Source organism: Pseudorca crassidens, chromosome 6, assembly GCF_039906515.1.
Source record: "Pseudorca crassidens isolate mPseCra1 chromosome 6, mPseCra1.hap1, whole genome shotgun sequence".
NCBI lineage: Eukaryota > Metazoa > Chordata > Mammalia > Artiodactyla > Delphinidae > Pseudorca > Pseudorca crassidens.
In genome coordinates this window covers 83,028,022-83,051,470 of record NC_090301.1, presented here as the reverse complement: position 1 = coordinate 83,051,470, position 23,449 = coordinate 83,028,022, and the positions used below count along the sequence as shown (strand labels likewise).

The 23,449-nt window shown below is 36.9% G+C and overlaps 1 long non-coding RNA gene across 1 annotated transcript in view; it reads right to left on the bottom strand.

Moving 5' to 3' along the window:
* The window catches only part of LOC137225877 (uncharacterized), a 383,954-nt gene extending 362,268 nt beyond the window's left edge, over window positions 1–21,686 (bottom strand). Inside the window, exon 1 of the long non-coding RNA XR_010944066.1 lies at window positions 21,635–21,686. This is a non-coding gene — a long non-coding RNA (uncharacterized lncRNA). The remainder of the gene's footprint in view (window positions 1–21,634) is intronic.
* Between the last annotated feature and the right edge of the window lie 1,763 nt (window positions 21,687–23,449).

Here is a 23,449-nt window from a genome sequence, read left to right as displayed (position 1 = left end):
TCAACTAAGTTTATGCAGTATTTTAAAACTTCTGTTGTCATTTCAACAGTCTTCACAGAATCTTCACTAGGAGTAGATTCCATCTCAAAAAACCACTTTCTTTTCTCATCTATAAGAAGCAACTCCTCATCAGTTAAACTGTTATCATGAGATTTCAGCAGTTCAGTCACATCTTCAGGCTCCACTTCTAACTTTCTTGCTCTCTCCACTACATTTGCAGTTACTTCCTCCACTAAAGTCTTGAACCCCTCAAAGCCATCCATGAGGACTGAAATCAACTGCTTCCAAACTGCTGTAAATGTTAATAATTTTGACCTTTTCCCATGAATCACAAATGTAAGTAATGGAATCTAGAATGGTGGCCCTTCCAGGAAGTTTTTAATTTACTTTGCTCAGATCCATCAGAGGAATCACTAGTTATGGCAGCTATAGCCTTAGGAAATGTATTTCTTAAATAATAAGACGTGAAAGTCAAAAGTACTCCTTGATTCATGGACTGCAGAATGGATGTTGTGTTAGCAAATCATAATAACACTATTACATCTCCATCAGAGTTCTTGGGTGACCAGGTGCATTATCAATGAGGAGTAACATTTTGAAAATAATCTTTTCTTCTGAGCAGTAGGTCTTAACAGTGGGCTTAAAATATTCAGTAAACCATGTTGTAAACAGATGAGCTGTCATCCAGGCTTTGTTGTTCCATTTATAGAGCACAAGCAGAATAGATTTAGCATAATTCTTAAGGGCCTTAGGATTTTCAGAATGCTAAATGAGCACTGACTTCAACTTCAAGTCACCAGCTGCATTAGCCCCAACAAGAGAGTCAGCCTCTCCTTTGAAGCCAGACATTGACTTCTCCTCTCTAGCTATGGAAGTCCTAGATGGCATCTTCTTTCAATAAAAGCCTGTTTCATCTGCACTGAAAATCTTTTATTTAGTGGAGTCACCTTCATTAATTACCTTAGCTAGATCTTCTGGAAAACTTGTTGCAGCTTCTACATAAGCACTTGATGCTTCACCTTGCACTTTGATGTCATGGAGACAGCTTCTTTCCTTAAACCACAAGGACCAACCTCTGCTGGCTTCAAACTTTTCTTCTGCAGCTTCGTCACTTCTCTCAGCCCTCATAGAATAGAAGAGAGTTAGGGCCTTGCTAATTCTCTTCAATATGAGGGTTTAAGGGAATGTTGCGACTGGTTTGATTTTCTATCCAGACCACTGAAACTTTCTCCATATTAATAATAAGGCTTGTCGTTTCTTGTCATTCATGTGTCCACTGGAGTATCACTTTTGATTTCCTTCAAGACCTTTTACTTTGTATTCACAACTTGCCTAACTATTCGGCACAAGAGGCCTAGCTTTTGACTAAATCACCTGTCAACATGCCTTCCTCACTAAGCTTAATCCTGTCCAGCTTTTGATTGAAAGTGAGAGACCTGCAATTCTTCCTTTCACTTTAATACTTAAAGGCCACTGTAGGATTATTAATTGGCCTAATTTCAATATTGTTGTGTCTCAGGGAATAGGAAAGCCCAAGGAGAGCAAGAGAGGTGGGAGAACAGCCAGTCAGTGGAGCAGTCAGAACACACATACGATTTATGGATTAAGTTCACAGTCTTATATTGGGCATGGTTTGTAGTGCCCCAAAACAATACAACAGTAACATCAAAGATCACAGATCACCATAACAACCATACTAATAATGAAAAGGTCTGAAATATTATGAGAAGTACCACACTGTGACACAAAGTAAGTAAATGTTGTTGAAAAACTGGCACTGATACTTACTCGACACAAGGTTGCTACAAACCTTCAATTTATAAAAAACACAATAGCTGTGAAGCACAATAAAACAAGGTAAGCTTGTGTACCCAAAGTACTATATGGAATGCATTTATTCAAAACAAAATCATTGTTTATTTGAAATTCAAGTTTAACGGATGTCCTGTATTTTATCTTGAACTCTGCTAATATTTCCACTCCTCTATCTCTATTAAACCTCTCACAATCATGAGCACAAACAGTGTCACTTCATGGAGGTTTGGTTTACTTGGTTGTGAAATTAGGCTATTGGACTAAAGGATATCTGAGGTCCCTATTTTCTAAAACTCTAACGTATAGGAAGTTTCACTGCACTTCTGGGACCATATGAAAAATTAGATGAGGCCTTATTTTAAAAGCTATAAAGTCATATACAAATATTGGTAATGGTGATGATAGAGCAACCTATTAAATTATATGTCTGACTATAAAACTATTCAAAGCCTTCTTATATATTTATCTTTTGTTAAATATCCCCACCAAATATTGTCACAAGAGAAGTCAATGTAAGTGATATCTCTGAATTTATTCTACTTATATTGTCTATAGATATTTATAAGTTAGGCCTTGAGAAAGCTTTCTACCTTAGAATCCTTCTTAATTTAACAGAGTAAACTACATTTATCTGTTATCAACAAATCTCATAACAATCCATAACATATGTGTTGAGCAAATTTGCTTCTTGTAAAACTGTTTTCAAGGAATAAGTAAAACACGGTACATAAACAAGAATAGCTGAATAATCAACATATAGTGAATTTTATCAAGAGGTATATTCTAACAATAATATAATTAGGTTAACACTATGTTTTAGCTATTTCTTAAATATATAAGTGAAATTATTTTTTTCCTCTATTTATGTTAAAACTTATTTTGATAATATAAGTTGTTTTTTTAAAAATAAATTTGTTTATTTTTGGCTACGTTGTGTCTTTTCTGCTGCACGCAGGCTTTCTCTAGTTGCAGCAAGTGGGGGTTACTCTTTCTTGCGGTGCGCTGGCTTCTCACTGTGATGACTTCTCTTGTTGTGGAGCGTGGGCTCTAGGCACGTGGGCTTCAGTAGTTGTGGCACGTGGGCTCAGTAGTTGTGGCTCATGAGCTCTAGAGCACAGGTTCAGTAGTTGTGGTACACGGGCTTAGCTGCTCTGCGGCATGTGGGATCTTCCCGGACCAGGGCTCAAAACCGTGTCCCCTGCGTTGGCAGGCGGATTCTTAACCACTGTGCCACCAAGGATATTTTTTATAGCATAATTATAAATTGCATATTTTCCCTCTTTCTACTATATTAGTAATGTATATCAAAGCAATGAAATAAAAATACAATAATTTTTACATTAATAAAACAAAGATCTGTTTGTGTGTATATTTTGTATGCTACAAAGACAATTAGGGATAACCAGCCTAGCAAACTTATAGCACAGAAATTATACAGAGTTAAAAGACACATGGGTGGGCTTCCCTGGTGGCTCAGTGGTTGAGAGTCCACCTGCCGATGCAGGGGACACGGGTTCGTGCCCCGGTCCGGGAAGATCCCACATACTGCAGAGTGGCTTGGCCCGTGAGCCATGGCCGCTGAGCCTGTGCGTGCGGAGCCTGTGCTCCGCAACGGGAGAGGCCACAACAGTGAGAGGCCCGCGTACCGCAAAAAAAAAAAAAAAAAAAAGACACATTGGCATCCCTTCTCTATTCTGGTCATATAATCTTTAAAAAATTGATCCCACATCTTAATGTTCCAAAAAAAAAATCCTCATTTTATTAATATTTTAAGTACCAATTTTCTTCAGCGTTACAAGTTGGTTATGTTTCTAAAGCTCATTCACTTCTGCCAACTACTGGCAAAATAATGTAGGTGATATAATGTTTATGTATAATACTACTTGATTAAAGAAAAACTTTGGTTGAATACCATTAAACAAAAAAAAACAGAAATAGATTTCCATTTATAACTTACATGTTTAAGAAAATAGATTTAATTAAAGAGATAGGAAAAATTAAGGCAAAAGTTTATGAAATGGATTTTATTTTAGATTTATTGATAGATTTATTCATTCAATTATTTTGTTTAGACTATGAAATTGCTATTTTTAAGGTCAAACGTTATCAAACATCAGTAATTTCATGTGATTCAAACTAATGGAGTGCTTTCAAATGCCTTGGGAGTTGAAACTGGTTCTTTAATTTTACTCCAGATATATAATTTACAGTTTCATACATAAAGATACTTTTTGCAGCAAAAAATAATTAAATAATTGGAAGCAGTTTTAATGTCCTTTAGTAGAAATATAGTTAAGAAAACTATAGTTCATATATACTATGGAATATTATTCAATACTTGAAATAACTTTTATATAATTTTTATAATACTTTACAATGGAAAGCCTAAAAAAAGAGAAGCAAAACTACATATGTAATATAATCTCAACTACTATATAAATGCATACATCAAAGTATCATTGGTGGACTATTTATGAGATTTTGCTGTATGTCCCAGATTTTCTGCTATAAACATCCAATCTTTTTTTATGATGGATTTTTTTTAATCCATTTTTTTTTAAAGCTTATGATTCTTCTCTCCAATGGAACATGGAAAGAAGTGACCATGTGTTAGTCCCACATGAAGGCTTTGCAAATTTCTTCTATCTTGCTTGCACTTTTGCCCTCTACTGTGAAGGCAGGTGCTCAAGTTAGGAGCTATATCTTCAGCTTAGGTCTTGCACTGAGAAAACATGCAAACTTGACTGACATCCTGGAGCAGAGCCACCACAGCTGGCCTGAAGATCCATGGGTTAAAAAAAATAATTATTTATTGTTGTAAGCCACCAATATTTAGGAGCTAATGCTATTTGATCATTATTGCCATAAAAGTGGGTTAATATAGGAGAAAGATCCGACATTAGCACGATTAAATTTGGGGTTGTCTAGTAGATATCCAAGTGGGAATGTGGTATGTAATTGTATATATGAGTCCTACCTGATCTTTGGGAAACATGCACTGCCATTCTCTCTGGTATCCAAGGCCTCAGATACCAGATATGGCCTCTACTGTGAGGTTTTCTCTACACCTTCCTTGGCCTCCTCCCAGATATGTCTGCCCTTCAACTTTCTCAGCTTTCATTGCCTATTCACTTCTCATCCTTCTTCCCTGGCCGTCTGCTTTCTCCATAGTATATAAGAGTTGCAGGGTCAGGTGGCATGCTCTTCTAGTGCCATGCTAGGTGAGACTTCTCTAAGAAGCTTTCAGGTTTCTTGAGCTACACCTAGGAAAGTGAGGCATAAGGCCCCTTTATGTCTCCATAGATGAATCCATCAGAACCCCCAGGGATTTGACCTCTAGGACTCAGCAAGCATGGTGATTTTTATTCCTAAAAGTCTTCAATCCATTTGCTTACTGGAATTTGAATTGGGGTAGAAAACCCGCAATTAAATATTATACCACCTAATATTGTACTTTCATAGTCTATAAATTCTGAAAGTTGCCAAGATCTTTACAATCCTTACAATTAAACAGCACCGGGCATGTAAATAAAGCTTGTTTTAGATTCATAACTATTGTGTCCTTTAAAATTCAAGGACTTTTTGAATTTAAACTTAATTTGTTTTTGTTTGTTTTTGTTTTTTCAATAAGGTATATCTTCTTTCCAAGGGTTATGGTCACTTGCAGAGACAGACGGACCCTCACCCAAAATTTGGTTCTGATGTTGAGACTGATAATGTCACACATACACCAAGAGGGTATAAAAAGTTTTAGTGCTTACATAATTGAGGAATCTGGGAGGAGCAGGGCAAACCTCTCAGGCAGGTTTGAAATGGTCTGAGAGGGCAAGGAAGAGAGACTAGGCACCTAGGCTTTCTTATCCAGATGTGGGCAATTAGCTTATCTGGCAAGGGGAAGAGAGAGGGGTGAAGATTAAAAGCTATTAGGAAACATTTAAAAAGGGCTCTGGCCTACTCATTACACTGAGGCATTGCATATAGGAAGGTCTGGAAGTCAAGTGGGAGCACTGACAATGGGGACAGAGGGAAGTGATTTCTTAATATCACCTTAACACCTCAAATAAGGTTAGACTTTTTTTTTTTTCTTTAAACTAATCAATACATCAGTTTTGAGGAAAAGAAAAGAGAAAAAAGGAAATAGGAAGAAGGAAACTAACATTTCCTGAGCTTGTAATATATTCCAGATGCTGCAATATACATGTCAAGAAATTTATTGAGATATTTGTGTTTTATTCTAAAATAATTTGCATATTTTTCTCTTCTCCTCTCCCAACTCAGTAGTAACCACAGCTATCATTTCTTTGCCTAAGGGACAAATTTGTGTGGAAAGTCCCAAAGAAAAGTTGTATGAAAACAATATTCTTTCCCTGGATTTTGCTTTTCAAGGTTTAAGTTGTAAGGATCAACCTAAATCATATCCATAGGAAAAGGGAAAGAGGTGGGTGCCCTAGGAGGTGCTCAGAGGAAGAGGCGAGTCTTCTGGGAGCAGAAGGAAAATAAGAATTATGACTTTGGGGGAAGGGTAGCAGATGCTCAAAGGTCTACATACCACCACCAAGGAAATGCTGGCTGTGCCAACAGCTCAATATCTGCAGGTCTTCTTAACAAGCCATGACTTGCTATAAATTTAACAAACTTAACAACCCAATAATCATAACAACCCCATTTTACAGATGAGGAAACTGAGGCTCAGAGAAACTGTACAATTTGCCCAAATTAATGTGATTAGTAAGAGTTAGTACCGACACTAAAATTTAAATCTGTCTGACATCGAAGATTTTTGCCTTTGTCTTAAATTATGTTACCACCCAATAAATTTTTTTTTTGGATATTACTGGACAAGATTTAGATGAGTTTACAAAGAGGATTAAAATGAAAACACAGTGTGATATTAAGGAGAGAGATTGTCTGAAGAGGAAAGAGGTAATCTTAAATAGCAAAAACCAAAGGAAATTCAGGGGAAGCAGGACTGTTGATTTTTTTCTACTTCTGCCCAAGAGGGGTACCCAGGCAGGATGCAGGCTGGTGGATGGACTTGGCTTGGGGACTGAAAAGATCAGAATTATGTCGTAAAGTCTGATAACCTGGAGAAGAAAGAGCCAAGGAATGAACAACTAAGGGTCAAACAGACAACTCAGGGATACAGAAAATGTTAAGTATGGAGCCAGTCCCTGAGGAAAAAGTAAAGGGGTACAAAACCACCTGGATGGGGTGGTAGTAATAATTGGAACAAATCAAGGGGTCAGAGACAATGGAATAAACCTTCTAAACATAGATCAGTCACTCAACTGACTAAAACATTTCAATTGCTGCTAATTGCCCTTTTGATAAAATCCAAATTTCTTATTTTGGTATAGAGGGCCCTTCAGGAGCCAACCCAGTCTATTTCTATATACTTATTTCTGTCCAATCTGCCCTTACTCTTGCATCTACTTTTCTTTATTGGCCATGCTTTGTCCTGGACTTCACAGTTGCTATTCCTGTCATGTGTAATATCTTCAGCTCCTCAGTCTATAATAGCCTAAATTCCCTAGTCTAAGTTCTATCTGTTCTTCAATTATAATAAAAATTGCTCACTTAATCAACTGTTCAGTCCATTCTAGACATTATGTAAAGAATTTAATGCATTATAGCAGGCTTTGAAGATAGGTAGCTTTCGCATGTTATGGATAAGAAGACTGAGATTCCGAGAGGTCAAGTATTATATACATCGCCCATAAGTTACAAAGCATGGATTTAACTCCCAAGCCCTTAAATACATGATAAACCTATTAATGCTGCTTTTAAAGCACAAAATAAACCTCACCTATTCTGAATAAAAAAATGTATGAGAGACCACAATCAACTTCAAGTTCCCACTGGATTGTGTGTGTCTCATGAGCAAAAACATGAAGCAAACACAGTCCATTTCATCTGTAGAGACTGCCACTCAGACTGGGGAACAAATCTTCAAATCCATGATGCAAACCTCAGAAGAATCTTTTCTCCTAGATGTCTTAGAGAAGATCTTTCTATTGTCCATGAGCATAGTAAAGGCATAAGAAAGGTGACTCTTAGAAAATGTGTATCTACTCTTGGTTGTAGACATCTTTTCTATTTCTAATTTAAATAATGAAATAACTATTTAAATATAGATATTAGAAGACCATTAAGTGAGACAAGTTATGGTTTTCTGTTAGATATTAAGTTACATATGGAAGTCTTCTGGTGCGCTAGACTGTTGCTCTTAAGAGTGTGCAAGTGCAAACTCTGATGAAGATAATAACAAGCCTACAACTGAAAAGGAAACTAAGGCACAGGAAGAGGCTTTCAATGGCATCACAATTATTAATAGTTTTTCCGACTTCTCATCATGGGATGATAATACTGCACTTTCTCTTAAAAAGAAATTTTATACGCATAATTTAGCATTAGGTTCCAGAGCAATTTTCATTTGATAAGTGGTTAAATTTTTAATTATGCATTTCCCTTGAACTTAATTTCATATTAGATCCTTCCTGGCCATCCTCCCCTGAACTATGCCCCCAAAGTAATCACTATCAATGTTTATAGAATCATATAATTTTAAATAATCACTTACTAAAAGTCCCCTGTTTTAAATACTGGGAAAACAAGGCCCACAGAGGTTATGGGAGAATTTTAAAGTATAGCTGGGGGCCAGTACCATACTGTTTTAATTACTGTAGCTTTATAGTACAGTTTGAAATCAGAGAGCATGATACCTCCAACTTTGTTCTTCTCCCTCAAAATTGTTATGGCTATTTGACGTCTTTTGTGTTTCCATACAATTCTTTAAATTATCTGTTCTCATTCTATAAAAAATGCCCTATTTGGATAGGGGCTGCATTGAATCTGTGGAAAGCCTTGGGTGGTATGATCATTTTAACGATATTAACTCTTCCAATCCATGAGCACAGTTTATCTTTCCATTTGTTTATTTTATCTTCAGTTTCTTTAATTTGTGTCTTACAGTTTTCTGAGTATAGGTCTTTTACCTCCTTAGAGTTATTCCTAGGTATTTTATTCTTTTTCATGCGATTTAAATGGGATTATCTTAATTTTTCTTTCTGATAGCTCATTGTTAGTGCATAGAAATGCAACAGATTTATCCAGTAATCCCACTCCTGGGTATTTATCCTAAGAAAATGAAAACGCTAATCTGAAAAGATACATGCATCCTTATGTTCACTGCAGCTTTACAATAGCCAAGATATGTAAGTAACCTAAATGCCCATCAACAGATGAGTGGATAAAAAAGATGTGGTATATATACACAATGTAATATTACTCAGCAATAAAAAATAATGAAATCTTGCCATTCACCACAACATGGATGGACCTAGAGGATATTACGCTAAGTGAACTAAGTAAGAGAAAGACAAATACCATACAATTTCACTTATATGTAGAACCTAAAAAACAAATGAACAAACATAACAAAGCAGAAACAGTCATAGATACAGAGAACAAACAGGTGGTTGCCAGAGAGGAGAGGGGTAGGGTAATGAGAGAAGTAGGTGAGGGAGATTAAGAGGTACAAACTTTCAGCTACAAAGTAAATGAGTCACCAGTATGAAATGTTTAGTGTGGGAAATATAGTAAATAATTATGTAATATCTTTGTATGTTGACAGATGGTAATTAGACTTATCATGGTGATCATTTTGAAATGTACAGAAATACCAAATCACTACATTGTGTACCAGGAACTAACGTAGTGTTGTAGGTCAATTAATTTTGTATCTATATAGAGGATGGATGTTCACTAAACTTATTGTGGTAATCATTTCATGACGTATGTAAGTCAAACCATTATGCTCTACACTTTAAACTTACACAGTGCTGTGTATCAGTTATTCTCCTGTAAAACTGAAAGAAAAAATATAAAGTGCAGATTACCATACTTTAACAAAAAAAAAGTATAGCTGGGGGTGGAACCAAAGGTCCCTCATCTCCATCTACTATATTAAGCCACTAAGTACTAAGGGAGGGTAAGCTAGCTGTATTTCCTACATTGGGTAACATTCATTTAAATGAAACTATAAACAGCCCTCAAATTGCTAGGATCTGAATTAGATACAGTAGATAATAAGTGGCATAAATTTTGCCACTCCCCACGGAAAATGTAAATGGTTAAAAACAAACATGTAATTCAGGCAAAGAGGCTATCAGTTTCTATATGGCAATATTTTCCTTGTTCTGCCAAGGGTGACAAATTGACACATAGAAAATAGGATCAGTGTTAGTGAGCTGTTAAGGACTGCTGTTTATTTTTTTCTTTCTTTTTTTTCCTTTTTGTTGATAGAGAGAATCATCTAGGCATCGAACTGTTACAGTAACACTGGAATGGCAAGCAGCAATTAACAAGCTGAAACTGAGTCACATATAAACAAGCTTCAGCTGTATTTTCATGAAAAAATACTGACAAAATTAATTTTTAAAAATGTTTAGCTCCTCCTATTAATTTTTTTTCTGCCTTATCACTCAGACCTTCTTGTCCCTTCCTACAGATCCAGCATCTAAATTCACCTCTCTCATAAGAGGTATCGTTTTCTTCTTTGAGGGAAAAACAGTAGTACAGGTGGCTTTAGTTGTGTTACTATCTAGCCCATTATTTCAGCATAATTGTGATATTTAGTACATAGATTAATCTGCTTTCCTTCATGGATTACCTTTATTCATTTTTGTATTTTATTTGCTCATCAAATATAATTCCACACAAAATATGATTTTCTTTGGATTTATTCCCTACCAGTTTGAGAAATCACAATATAATTTTTCATTGCCATGAAATATTATGTGACTAATTCACGTCCTACTTTAAAATGTATCAGCAGGTCATGGTAGCTAACAAGAACCTCTGACATAGTTTCCTGGAGAATTTTGAAAGATTTCATGTCTATTCTGAAGTGACAATCTAAATTATTATTGCTTGTTTTTAGAATTTCTTCTCAGACTTTAATGTATATAAGAATCATCTGAGAGCTTGTTAAAATGCAGATTTCTGGGTCCTACATCTTGGGGTTCTGATTCAGGAATGCCTGGCCTGGGGCCTGAGGTTTTGCATTTCTAACAAGCTACCAGATGAAGCTAATATAGCTACTACTCTGTGCCTTCAGTTTCCTGGAAAAACCATTCAAATGTCCTTTTAAACATACACAACAAATGGACACTAAAATCCATCCTTGCACATTGTGAAAGGGGATATTCGCCATTTAGTTCACATCATTAAATCTGTTAAATAAAATATGACACTGAGGAAATGGTAGCATCGTGGTTTCCACCAAATATATCACATGATGATCCTCTCCCGCTGTAATTACGCCTCATTGTTTGAAAGTCACATATTTGTACAAGAGAAAACAATGACTTGTGAAGGAAACAAACCACTATAGAGCTCCATCTGTATTAAAACAGCAATGTTTGCAGATTCTCATTATTGCACTGACCCGGCTCCTCATTTCTAACATTTTACAGACTGAGTTGATAGGTTTATGGACAAATCTGTAGGCTACAGAACAGCAAGAGTAAATAATAAATAAAATATAAAAAATATCTATGTGCCAGTCAAGGGCATGAACATTTCAGGGAGAAGGGCTTTAGGTGCCATGGCTTAAGGAATGCCTCAGACTTCCTAGGGAATGGTGATAATGTATTGGTTCTGTCCATTTCTAATCTAGGAAGACATTAAGAAGTTGGAGCTTTCTGGGTGAGCTTAATAAGAGAGGGTTGACTAATGTTGAGGAAAGAAGCATACCCTCTGCTTTAGAAAAAGAACCGATTTGTTTTGATCATGCCCATCTATCAGTAAAATGTTTTTGAGTACACACCTAATATAAGCATATTTATTTATTTCAAAGAATTTATGCTCACCATTATAACATTATTATATATAAATACTATGAAACACACACTAAAAATATTTTTGAAAGTTGAGATAAAGATGAAATAAACACATTTAAATGTCTGACTTAGAAAAAGGTTCATCATTAGCAATATTATATATAAATCCATATTTTTAATGGACTTATTGACAATGTCATCTTTTTTCTTTTTTTTTTGGTGGGGGTACGCGGGCCTCTCACTGTTGTGGCCTCTCCCATTGCGGAGCACAGACTCTGGACGCGCAGGCTCAGCAGCCATGGCTCACGGGCCCAGCCGCTCCGCGGCATGTGGAATCTTCCCGGACCCAGGCACGAACCCGTGTCCCCTGCATCAGCAGGCAGACTCTCAACCACTGCACCACGAGGGAAGCCCAACAATGTCAACTTTTTGAAAGACAATGTGTCAGTACAATTAAATAATTATTTTTTTAGCTTCTTAATGTGGCCAAATGCCCATACTAGGAGTAGAAGAAGCATTAGCTGTACCAACTTCTCATCATTTGCCTATGTTTGCATATTATATTCATTTGTAGTTCTTTTGTGGGAATCTTTTTAAGCTTTCCCTTTAAAGCCCTAGATAGAAATTCTCTCTTTTTCTCCAACTTCCATCCTTACCACTCTTGGTATGTGCATCACTCTTCACCCAAATTATGATCAGTTACAGTCTGTGTATTTTGGGGCATCTTTTACTCCTTATTCTTCTCATTACCTACCATAGTATCTTAGCCATAGCAAGTGCTTAATAAATATTTATTTACTAATGAGTGATAGAGGGAGAAAACACATCTTGTGAAAGGACAGAAGAATCTTTTCATTTTGTTAGGAATCCAATCTACTAAATTTCTTTTATAATAAAGCCTTTAATTACAATTAATTTTCAGCAATAATCACAAGAGTGTTTTTCTATGAATCTCTTTGCCATGCCAACAGGATGATTACTCATATTCCACTAGAAATCTGGCACATCACATTACTTTCGCTTATTTTTATAGCATGTAAATTGTCTCACATCTGATAAGTCGGCAACAGAACTGCTCCCTAGAGATGGACTAAAATAATTCAGGAGAAGGCAAATGTCTCTAAATCTAAAAAATTTTCGGAAAATATCTGCTTTGAATGTTACAGAAAGAGGATAATTAATGTACATTAGCTGGTCTCTTTCACCAGTGTTTCAATATATATCTATACCTATAATTCTTGTGTTGCATGAAAGCATTGATGTTTTTACATAAATGTATTGAAAATACTAGCTTTGCCAATAGAAAATGACAACTATTTCTCAAAACATCCCTAATATCACAAGCTAGGAAACTTTAATATAAATGAAATATAAAAAGTGTTGGAAAAAGTCTAAAATGACATACAGTGACTCTCTTGGAAAATAGCAATAGAATCAATGAATTCACATAAACATGGCCAAAGCAAGCAAAAATAGTTGTTTAAAAAAAATCAGAAGCAATGTTCCACATGCATCAAATCTCCTTTCCTCTGAAAAATCTTGTCCTATGAATGATTGGGTTTGTAGGTTTATTATACAATTTTCAGTTAAAATAAAGTTATCAAAAATTATTTTTTATTTAATAGTTAATTTAGACATGGCAAACTTAAAGTTCTCCAAAAATGTTTTATGATGGTTGTGTTGAGGACAGCTTGGGACTCTACTTACTTGAAATTCACCTACGTGATAGGGAGTCAAATAGCCACAGGTGTGCCTTACAAGTTTTACTGAGGCCCATTAGCATTTATTTCCCCTCCATACTTATGTATTTTCCATTTTTAGCAGATCTGTGGGCACACAAAAGCATTCAGTGCAGCATGTGCTTCTAAATCCAATTTATATTTAATTTGGAAAAAAAAAAGATTTTATACTTTCCATTTTTAATGCCATTCTAATGAAGAATCAACACACCAAGTGAAAGCCCAACTGCTGATGTAAGTTGGGAGTAAGATGTGACTGTAGTTTATGTTTGCTTTAGAGAGCAGCTGCTGCCAGTGGTTGTGAAGGTTAACGCAGGGGTGCATGAGACCACCAACATCCCTGACCTCTGCTGCTGAACTGGTAAAGGAGCATGACGTGGATAAAGAGATGAACAAAGGACTTTACCCATAGGAATCCCAAATGCTCTGGAATACAACGACTGGTAGAAGATCACCAAAGACCTCACTCAACAAAATATGGTTCTTTAATTCTACCACCTGCATATAATAACAGATCCTAAATAACACTCAATTGTGACACATATTAAGATTCTAGAGTCTTTTTTTCACCCTTAACATTCCTAATGCTCCCAGACAGAATCAAGCAAACTCGCTGGAATCCTGAATGACCCTGAGTTATTTGAGAAAGATATAGTCCCTAGAAGAGGTAAAACCACCATAGCTCTGAACATGCTAGGAGGGAAAATATGAAGATATTAAATCTAAAGACATATCCCTGCCCTTTAAGAGAGTTTTGTGAACTACACATAGACAGACACATATCATATATTCTAAATTTGTGCCATTACATAAGGTGACAGACAAGGGCAGATGACATGTCTTTTCAAACCTTCAATCTCAATCATTTAATTGATTGACAACAATTATGTCTCTCTTAGAAGGAATCATTAATAAGAAAGTATCTTAAGTATTCAGAGTCAAGGCACTTTTAAATGCTGGAATCAATACCCACATACTCATGTACACATACATTAGAAGAAAAAATAATCAAAGGGTTGTTTTTGGAAAGAATATGAAAATGTGAGAAAAGTCTTCACAGTAGATATTTCTAGCCTGTTATCATTCCTAGTTAGTTCGGTGTTATCTTTGAAACGTTCTCACTTAATCCTGGAAAACACTTTACAGAGCTTCAAAACCTAGTTGGAATTTGCCTAACTCAGAAAAAAATAAAGTACAACATCACCAAAGTCAAGATTTTTGCTGTGGGAAAACATAGATAAAATCAAAAATCATAAAAACCTGTCCGAATGATACGCATTTCAACTGTCAGCAATACAGCAACTTCTACCTACATTCAAACGAGACCCCTGAGAGCTGCTGTGGGGCATACATGAAAACTAAAGTAGTTGTTCCCAGTCCCTGCAGAGGGAACAGCAGCTGTGGAATCTTAGGAAGAGGAAGGCTAAGAGCGGCCACGGTGGGAGCAGACAGAATCCAAGACAGAGTGAGCTTGGTTTTCCAATAACCTATAATCATTGATACTCACAGTGTGGTCCCTAGGCCGGCAGCATCAACACTACCTGATGTGGTAGACAGAAAAACGGGCCCACAAAAATGCCCATATCCTAATCCCTGAAACCTGTGAATATGTTGCTTTACATGGTAAGAGAGACTTCTGATTAAGATATGATTAAGTTAAGGGTCTTGAGATGGGAAGAGTATCTTGGACTATCCAGATGGGCCCAAATGTAATCACAAGGGTTTTTATAAGTGAGAAAGAGACCAGAGAGTCATGGGTCAGAATCAGAAAGAAATCTGAAGATGGTGGAAGGGGCCACAAGCCAAGCAATGCAGACATCCTCTAGAAGCTGGAAAAAGCAAGGAAACATATTCTCCCTTAGAGCTTCCAGAAAGAGGACACCTCGATTTTAACACATACAGATCTGTTTCTGGCTTCTGACCTCCAGAACTGTAAGGTAATATATTTGTGTTGTTTTAAATCACGAAAGATTGAGGTAATTTTTCATACCAGCAACAGGAAACTAAAATATCTGGGAATGTCTTAGCAATGTGAATTCTGAAGAACTCTCCAAGGCTTGCTAAATCAAAAACTGAGGGGAGGGACAGCTGTTTTAACAAGGCTACCAGGTCATTCTGTGCACACAAATGATGACAACTACTGTTCTATATCAAATTCTCTTACACACTGAGCTTTGCCTAAATATACAATACACGATACGCATTTTCATATCAAACTATGTCATACTGAAGAAATTAATCACAAAAGGAGCCATAAAATTATGATTCAGGTATGCACTGTTTATCTATTTCTGTGTAATAAATTACCACAAACTTAGCTTGAAACAACACATTTACCTTACAGCTTCTATGGGTCATGAATTTGGGCAGTTTAACTGAGTCCTCTGCTTCAGTCTCTCTCACAAGGCTGCAATCAGAGCATCAAGCAAGGCTGAGGGCTTATGTGGAGGTTCAACTGGAAAAATATTCACTTCTAAACTCGCATGGGATTAGCAGAATTTCAGTTCCTCGAAGGCCCTTGGACTAAGGGCCTCAGTTCCTAGTAGGCTGTTGGCTAGGGGACTCATTTTCTGGCCATTTAGGCCTGCCCAGAAAGGTAAGCTGCTTCATCAAAGCCAGCAAGGCTCTTTATATACTATCAAGTATATATCAAGTATATATATATATATATTTTTTTTTTTTTGTAAGTTCATATTTTATTTCCAATACGTTTGGAGCTTTGAATTTTGCATTTTTGTAAGAAAGTTTTCACTTAATTCATTGAAAGTGCTTTTGTGCTGAGCCCAATAGGGAGCCTGGGCCGGTCCAGACTCTTTGCAGCCCTCTTGCTCCCACCCCAGACCCCCAGTGCTGGGAGCAGGGTGGCTTCCCTCTGCCTACTCTGCCCTTCCACCCCCTGCTGCATCTCTCTGTACAGAACAATTTTAAAAATAGAAGCTAAGACACAATATACATTGGACAGGCATGCACACAGGCGTCTGCTCCAAGACTATAGACTACAGCTATCAAGATGGAAGTTAAGAGTCTCTTGTAAGTCAATCATAAAATTGAAATCCCATCACCTTTGCTCTATTCTGTGGGTTAGAAGCAAGTCAATGGGCCAGCCCACATTTGAGGGGAGGGGATTATACAAGGGTGTGAATACCAGGGGGCGGCTATCGCTGGAGGCCAGCAAGAACCTGCCTGCCAAGGCCTCAAAATAATCAATAAGATGCCACAATCAAATTAAAACATTTCAATATTTTACTAGTGCTCCTTACTATTACCACCTCTTCTTCCTGCCTTTACGGATTCTTTTAGGAAAATTCCTGTCAGAATAAAAGATTCCTAGCGTTCTTCCAGCAATTACATTCCTTGTCTTCCTCAGATTTCCCCTTAAGACTCAGACTTGACAGTCATCCCTCAAGACATTATACTATGTCATTTGAGCCTGACCCTGGATCTTTGGTGTATGATCTACCAGGCATTAAATATATTACCAATAAATGCAACAAGTTTCATGTAAATACATGAATAAATTAAAATATTATTTATAATCAAGATGAAATCTTATACAAAGATCCAGGAATACCACATTCAGAATCACATTCAGTAGTAACATATCTGACTCATAATCAAATGCCCCACTACTTAAAACAAATACCCTAGTCATTGAGATTAAAAATGTTTGAATCAGCATGCATTTTCATAAGGGAACTCTTTTCTATTCTCTCAGATCCATATCCTTAAACATTTCCAAATGCTGACAGAATAATTCATCTTATATGTAAACGACCAGAATTCTTATTTCCTATTTATATTTCCACTATATATTTAGTAGTAAGTAAAAAATACATATAGTTTAACCAAAAAAAAATACATATAGTTTATATTGAAATTGAGGTCATGTGCATAAATCGTTTAAAAAAAGATAGAAGCACCACGCTTGCAGGCTTTATAACTCCCTATCACCTTTGGAAAACCACCTAAGCTTCCATAGCTTATCTAAGTCTTAAAGAGCTACTATAACTAGAATGCTATCTGAAGATTTCTCTTTGTGGCTTTGGAGGGTAAAAGAGGGCAGATTGGATTATCCTTGAAATCTCCTAGTTCCCCCCAATACAGGCTGATGTGTGGTCTTTAAAATACTTTCTAGACCTTGTAAAATCACATGCATAAATCACATGGTGTTCTCAGTCAGCCCACCTACTGAGGCCATGTTTGGAAATCATGATACAAGGATTAGCCTCTAGATAGATGCCCCAGAAGGGCTTAGATACTGTATATAATGTGTAAGAGAGGGGTGCCGCCCCTTCACTAGGTTGTACAGTGGGAGAGGGACTGCTTAATTGCTGACTGATTGTAATATTAGGACCTTTTCTCTAGATACTTTTTATATTGTTTAATACTGGGGCAAATTTGCCTCCTTCTCGGTCCACAGTCCTGAAATGGTGCTCGTTATTAGGGACCAAGGCAACCTCCCAAACATCACATATTCTAAGAATATTTCTAACGGTGCTCCACTGGGCAGTATAACTAACAGAAATAAACACACACAAAAATCAGTGTATTCCTCTTTAGCTAAAAAACTGATGACATTTGGACCCTTGGAACAGAGATATTGGGTTGGCCCACGTGTTCGTTCAGGTTTTTCCTTAACATCTTACAGAAAAATCTGAACGAACTTTTGGGCCAACATAGTATAAACCAGATTAATCTCTTATTTTGATAAGAGATGTAAACAATCAACTTAACTCCATTAGAAGAAAATCAAACCTTTATGCTTTCAAATGAGTAAAAATAGGATCACATCTTAACAAGTCTTGGAAAAGTTATTTTTATATTACTTGGCAATTATGCTTGGTGGGAAAACTAATTTATAGCATGACTGTTTTAATAGCAGCACTTAATTTGATCATTACAACAGGACACAGAATCAAGACCAAACTACAGCATTGGAAGTTCTTATTTTAGGCATTTCGTGCCAAATGAAATACAAACATCACCTAGAGGAAAAATGTTATAGTCCTACTGCATGTTTTAATGTACATAATAAAAAAACTGAAAGTTCAAATGATTCCAACATTTTGCAATTAAGGGAGAAACTTTAGAGAAATGAGTTGTTGGAAAGGAAACACAACTGTAGCTATTTATACCCTCCATAATATTGGCACTTCTTTTTCAAATGACAGGACATGTAACACAAGTCAGTCTTCCTCAAACAGAAATAAAAATCAGATTGAAAGTTTATAACAAGCTTGCCAATATGAAAGCAATGGAACAGTACACATTTTCCTTCTTCCAGGAGAACAAGCTATAGAGAACTTCGGGGAATGCAGTTCCAAGAGCAAAATACTATAACACACACACACACACACACACACACACACACACAGAAGCACAAAAGGCTGAAATGTCCCAACATCTCTGCCCCAGAGGATGGCTAGAATTTTCCCCAATTCTGCTTTCTTATTACTTCTCTGAGGTCCTGTATCAACTTTTGCTGGTTTATGCCATGGTAGCACATGTTTCAGTCTGAACGACTTGACACAAGAAAGTTAACTTCTAATTTCTCACTCCTGTAATGTGTTCTACAACTGTTCTTCATGTACTCTTCCCTCCAAGATCCTGGATAAGCAGCTGCTGTCTAGATATTACCCTTCCCAATGCAGAGAGAAAAGAGCAAAAGTATAGCCTCACAGTTATCCTTAAGGTCTCTTCTTGAAAGCAGTACACACCACTTCCGAAGCCAGTCACTGAGCCAAGCTTGATGGCCACAGGACAGGGATGCAGAATCCAGAAAGAAGGGAAAATATCGGACAATAATCAAACTTACTACAGATCATCACACCCAAATAAATAACTTGATATCAAGAGTGATCAGCTTTGGAGAAATTAGTATAATTTTTTTGATTTTTTTTAGTTTAAAAATTTTTTTAAAAAGTGATCAGCTCAGGCTTTCTTTCATTATGACCAAGAGAAGAATTGGAGTTGAGAATTTAGGTCTTAAGTATTCTTCCTATGTAGAAACACCTTCACCTTCGTCAGGGTGCAGAGTGCATTTTAGCAAAAGTGAGTCAGCTCCCCTTGGCTCATGACATCTATTTTTATTACCAGAGTTTTACTATGAAAGTAATATGTGTTCATGATAAAAAATTCTAATAGCAATAGAAAGCAACACAGCAACTTTTTAAAAGCCCACTACATCCTTTAGTCCCACTCCCCAAAGATACTCATTGCAGACAGTTTCAAATATCATTCCAGAAACTGTTCATGCATATACTCTTTGTTTCCTCATTTGAAAACTAAGAATAATAACACCACAAATGATCTTTGCATCCAATGACTTAAAAGATATAAAACATTTAGAAGAGTAGCTTACACATAGTAAATTGCTACTATTATTATTTTTGCCACGCACTGTTCTAAGTGCTTTGCATGTATTAACCCACACACCCACGTACACACACACTCAAACTCCAGCACCGAATCACCACCCCCACCATCACACACACGTGCACTTTAATTATTACTTAACAATATTATCTTAGAATAGCTTTCCATGTTAACTCAAATACCTCCCACTCATTTTTGAAAGGCTGTAAGTTATCCCATTAAATGTGTTTAACTTGATTTATTTAAACAGAAATCTTTCTTAAGGATTTTCTTTCTTTCCATCATAAAAACACAGAAATGAACATGCTTGTGCCATAGTATAAATTCCTAGAAATGGAATCATTCAGTCAAAGCTATGCATTTTTAATTTTGAGTGATTTTGCCAAGTTGTCGCTGAGATGGTCAATGGGGCTTTTACCAAGGCCCTAATTACCTCCCTCATTGAAATTAGGCATGGATATGTGATTTACTTTGGCTAATAAAATGTTAGCAGAAATAACATGCTACATATTTCACTATTAACCCACCCTCCCCTCACCACAGTGAAAGAAAATGTTCCAAACAGCAGCTGCTCCATTGGTTTGTTCATTTAGTGAGGACAATGCAAAGTGGAGCTCTTTCCCTGCTGATCTGAGAAGGGCATGTAGTGTGATCAAGAAATAAACCTTCCCGTTTTAAGTCCCTAAAGGTTCCGGATTGCTCGTTTTCACAAACAAGTTTGTCAAAATATCAGTAGCTATTACAATGGACTTGCTCTTTATAAAGAAATGACAATTTTTTTTTTACACTTGGATTCTTATTCAGGAAGAATCAAATTGTAAACAGTTGCCTGCTCTAGGAAGTAGGAGATGACTAGGTATTAAAAGGTATATCTGAAGAAAGCATGTTCCAAAGAGGATAGATTACTGTTAAAATTAGTCAAAACATAATAGTTTCCTTCTCTGTGATTACTTAAATTTTAAAGGAAACAGGTCTCTCAGTAAGTTACAAAGGGTGGTTTTAAGGTTGATGTTTCTTTTTTTACATGATATTCACTGCGTATCATAAAACTGAGACAAATACTTGTCACTTAAATCTATGTAGGCACATAAAAATCAACTATAAGGTTTTACTGGAGTGCCATAATCATCAATGGAACTAGAGTCTGGATACCATTTTCTGAATATGTAGGACAACATTGCATACCGATTCTTCCAGTCATATTTATGACATGCTACTTTCTGTATATTTTTCCTAGACAGAACCTTGTAAACCCAAAGATGATGTACTATGTATACAGCCGGACAAATTGAGAGAAGAAACTTCAAAATGCTTCACTGTTTTCCCATCTGAATTAAACTGCCTCCATTCAAACACTATTTTTGATCTGACTGGAGAAAACCTGAGTGCAAATATATTAGGTCCAGGCCCAATCCCAACAGCAGCTGAGTTTTCTTAAACAGAAGTATATTGCTTCATGCCTCAGAGAATTCCAACATTCCCGATTTTTTTTTCCTGAGCTTGTTTATGACTTCCATGAGTGCCAGATAGTCTCCTTCTGCCCTCCAGAGGTGGGCAGCTTGATCCTGTTCATAATACCATCTGTCCCATGTCCCCACCAAAGGACAAGAGCCATGTTACCTTCATGTACCTTTTGCAACATTTCTGAACAGCACCACTGTGCACTTCTAGTCATTCTGGTTAAACTTTGTAAAATTGTAATTGTTCTCATAGCTCATTTCCAATATAGCTAAGAGATTAGAGGAAACATTTATTTCTTGGATGAATTTTTTGAAATAAGGATTTTGTCCAGCTATTGCCTTGAGGTCTGCTATAGGAGAATGTCAATGTGATGGTTGGGCTGAGGTGGGAAGGGAAGCCTACCTTAAGAGTCTCCGCTCATGCCACCATTTTATTCAGCTCCTCAGATTCCATGCTGAAAAAGAAATGTTTAAATTTTGTTAAAACTCAAATTGGAGACTCAAGGAAAAAAAGTCTACGTTCTAACATGCATGAAGCAAAATAAATATTACATGATGTTAAAGGAGTTCATGTTGAAGTACCTTTCATTGTAAGGTTGAACTGATCAATTTTTAGATTTAAATTCTTATATACTTAATGTCAATAAAAGGCCAGAGAACACATATGGATGAGAACTTATTTGTAAATCATACACCACTTTAAGACTAAGCTTTTGCTAGAAAAAAAATTTTTAAAGTTATCCCCATACAGCTTTGCTTACAAACATATAACTATATAACGTATTAGACTTTAAAAAAATAAAAAATACTGTAGTTGTTTCCCTTTTGCATTTTCTAAGCATTGATTTTCCCAGATCTCAACTTGAAGTGGGTATAATTCCTACAACTTATATACACAAACATATCTGTTTATCTCAAATGTGTAATTGATTCTGTTACCACTATTCCAAAATAAATATTGGTTTCCTAAATGCTGCACCAGCGACTATAAGAAAAATATCTAATATATTGGTTTTACATTACCAACTTTCAAAATTATTGTTCAATTATTTCTTGGCTTTATAATGGTATACTTTACTGAATCAATTAGAAACTAGAGCTGTTTTCTATTTAAATTAAAGTAAGCAAAGGCCAATTTGCATATATATGTACATATATATAAACTTTGCTTCTTTTGTGGTAAAATTCTTAGTGAAGCTATCTAATATAACAGGGGAAAAATACTTTTTATCATACATACTATATGTGTGTGTGAACTATAAAGGATTCTTGTGCTTTTAATTTGCAAACTTTTTAACTTAAAAAAATTAAGAGACCTTCAAGATGGCAGAGGAGTAAGACGTGGAGATCAACTTCCTCCCTGCAAATACATCAGAAATACATCTACATGTGGAACAACTCCTACAGAACACCTACTGAACGCTGGCAGAAGACCTCGGACCTCTCAAAAGGCAAGAAAATCCCCTACCTGAGTGGGGCAAAAGAAAAAAGAAAAAACAGAGACAAAAGAATACGGATGGGACCTGCACCTCTGGGAGGGAGCTGTGAAGAAGGAAAAGTTTCCACACACTAGGAAGCCCCTTCACTGGTGGAGCTGGGGGCATGGCGGGTGGGGGGGAAGCTTCAGAGCCATGGAGGAGAGTGCAGCAACAGGGTTTCAGGGGGCAAAGCGGAGAGATTCCTGCACAGAGGATCAGTGCTGACCAGCACTCACCAACCTGAGACGCTTGTCTGCTCACCCGCTGGGGTGGGTGGGGACTGGGAGCTGAGGCTCGGGCTTCAGAGGTCGGATCCCAGGGAGAGGACTGGGGTTGGCTGCGTGAACACAGCCTGAAGGGGGTTAGTGCGCCACAGCTAGCTGGGAAGGAGTCCAGGAATAAGTCTGGACCAGCCTAAGAGGCAAGAGACCATTGTTTCAGGGTGCGTGAGGAGAGGAGATTCAGAACACTGCCTAAACGAGCTTTAGAGATGGGCGCAAGCCATGGTTATCAGCGCGGACACCAGAGACAGGCATGAAACTCTAAGGCTGCTGCTGCCGCCACCAAGAAGCCTGTGTGCGAACACAGGTCACTATCTACACCTCCCCTCCCGGGAGCCTGTGCAGCCCGCCACTTCCAGGGTCCCGCGATCCAGGGACAACTTCCCGGGGAGAACACATGGTGCACCTAAGGCTGCTGCAACGTCATGCTGGCCTCTGCCGCCGCAAGCACACACCGCA